The 2,851-nt window shown below is 39.3% G+C and overlaps 1 pseudogene; it reads left to right on the forward strand.

Annotated features, from left to right (window-relative positions):
- Positions 1 to 1,308: 1,308 nt before the first annotated feature.
- LOC100619437 (actin, cytoplasmic 1-like) lies at positions 1,309 to 2,317 on the forward strand (annotated as a pseudogene).
- The last annotated feature ends 534 nt before the right edge of the window (positions 2,318 to 2,851 follow it).

Below are 2,851 nucleotides of genomic sequence, written 5' to 3' on the forward strand. Positions count from 1 at the left end.
TGTTTGTACAAAAACTTTTTAATTTGATGTAGTCAAAATTATTTATTTTACATTTTGTGACTCTTTCTAAGTCTTGCTTGGTTTTAAAACCTTTCCCTTCCCAAAGGTCTAAAAGGTATACTATTCTGTGTTCACCTAATTTATTTATAGTTTCCTTCTTTATGTTCAAGTCATTCACCCATTCTGAATTTATCTTGGTGTAGGGTGTGAGGTGTTGATCCAAACCTAATCTCTCCCACACTGTCTTCCAATTTTCCCAGCAGTTTTTATCAAATAATGGATTTTTGTCCCAAAAGCTGGGATCTTTGGGTTTGTCATAAACTGTCTTGCTGAGATCATTTACGCCAAGTCTATTCCACTGATCCTCCTTTCTGTCTCTTAGCCAGTACCAAATTGTTTTGATAAGCACTGCTTTATAGTATAGTTTGAGATCTGGGACTGCAAGTCCTCCTTCCTTTGCATTTTTTTTTCATGATTTCCCTGGATATCCTTGATCTTTTGTTCTTCCAAATGAACTTAGTTATGGTTTTTTTCTAATTCAGTAAAGAAGTTTTTTTGGTAGTTCAATGGGTATGGCACTAAATAAGTAAATTAATTTGGGTAGGATTGTCATTTTTATTATGTTAGCTCATCCTACCCGTGAGCAATCAATGTTTTTCCAATTGTTTAGATCTAGTTTTAGCTGTGTGGAAAGTGTTTTATAGTTGGGTTCATATAGTTCCTGTGTTTGTTTCGGCTATTTATTACCAATGTTATATAAAAAAGTTCAAAGAATAAGAAAATGGACTACACTAGGAAAAGAGGAAGGTAGAGAAAATTCGGGGTAAATTATCCCATATGATAAGATACATAAGAATCAATACAATGGAAGGGAATAAGGGTGAGGTGGTGTGAGATGCTTGAACCTTATATCCATTGTATAGAATTGGCATAAAATGTGAATAATATTTATACTCAGATAAAGCTTATCTTACCCAGTAGGGAACTAAAAAAGGAAGGGGGTCAGACAAAATGGAAGAGAAACTTGGGGAGGGAGATAAACAGAACCAAAAATATCTGTGAACAGGAAAGGGCTGGAAAAAAAAGAAAGAGAAGTATAAACAAGGAGGAAATAAGATGGAAAGTAGCAGAGTTAGCAATTATAACAGTGAATATGAATGGGTTGAACTCAGTGTTACAATGGAGACAGATAGCAGAATGGATTAAAAAACACAGCTGTGAGCTCTTTCACCTAGCATTCACTTGCCTCCAAGTGTGGCACCACCTTCTCTCTCTTAAGGGTTTAAACATGCCACTTCAAAGTTCGCCATGGATGATGATATTACTGCACTAGTTGTTGACTATGTCTCCAGAATGTGCAAAGCTGGCTAGGCAGGAGACAATTTGGACCATTTCCCCTTCCATTGTTGGTCTCCCTGGACATCAGAATGTGATGATGGATATGGGTCAGAAAGATAGCCATATGGAGGAAGAGACCCAGAGCAAGAGAGGAATGCTGGCCCTGAAGTACCCCATTGAACATGGTATTGTCACCAACTGGGATGACATGGAGAAGATTTGGCATCATACTTTCTACAATGAACTCCATATGGCCCCTGAATTACATCCTATACTTCCCACAGAAGCCCCCCTGAACCCCAAAGCCAACAGAGAAAAGATAACACATCATATTTGAGACCTTCAACACCCCAGTTATAAACGTTGCCATCCAGGCTGTGCTGGCCCAGTATGCTTCTGATCATACCAATGGTATCGTGATGGACTCCAATGATGGTATGACCCACACCGTGCCCATCCTTGAAGGTTATGCCCTTCCTCATGTCATTCTCTGTCTTCATCTGGCTTGCCATGATCTGACAAATTACCTCATAAAAATCCTGACTGAGAGAGGGTACAGTTTCAACACCATAGCTGAGAGGGAAATCATGCATGACATAGAGGAGAAGCTGTGTTTTGTAGCCCTTGACTTTGAGCAGGAGATGACCACTGCTGGATCCAGCTCTTCTCTGGAAAAGAGCTATGAACTCCCTGATGGTCAGGTTATCACCACTGGCAATGAGAGGTTCTAGTGCCCAGAAGCCCTCTTCCAGCCATATTTCTTAGGCATGGAGTCCTGTGGAATTCATGAAACTATCTTCAACTCAATCATGAAGTGTGGTGTTGGCATCCATATGGATCTGTATTATACTGTGTTGACTGGTGGTGCCACCATATTTCCAGGCATTGCTGACAGGATACAGGAGAAGGACTACCCTAGCTCCCCAGCACAATGAAAATCAAAATCATTGCCCCACCTGAGCAAAAATACTCTATCTGAATCATATAGAGTCCTGCCCTCTCTCTCCACCTTCCAACAGATATGGATCAGTAAGCAGGAGTACAATGGATGCAGGCCTTCCATTGTTTAATGCAAATGCTTCCAAATGGACTGTTGGTGTGTTTTTTGTTCTTTCTTTCTTTTTTTTTGTTAAAGTGTGTGATATGATACTTGAACCCCAAAAGAGATGAGACTGGGATGGCTTTATTTTTAATTGTTTGTTTTTGTTTTGTTTTGTTTTTTAGCACTAGACTCAGGATTTAAAAACTGGAACAATGAAGGTGATGAGCAGTCTGAAGTATGTTGGAGGCAAACATACCCAAACTTTTACAGTGTGTCTTCAGTTCTCTGACTGTACATTTTTTTTAATGTCATTCCAAATATTGTATAATGCATTGTTACAGAGTTACTTGTCTCTATGAAATCTTTCTTGCTCTCTCCCCACAGGAACAGAGAGACTTAACATAAATGCAGACCAGGGGAGAGGGCAGGGTATGATAGTAGTATTGCTTTATGTGTAAATTATGCAATCTT

Source organism: Monodelphis domestica, chromosome 1 (genome assembly GCF_027887165.1).
Source record: "Monodelphis domestica isolate mMonDom1 chromosome 1, mMonDom1.pri, whole genome shotgun sequence".
Lineage (NCBI taxonomy): Eukaryota > Metazoa > Chordata > Mammalia > Didelphimorphia > Didelphidae > Monodelphis > Monodelphis domestica.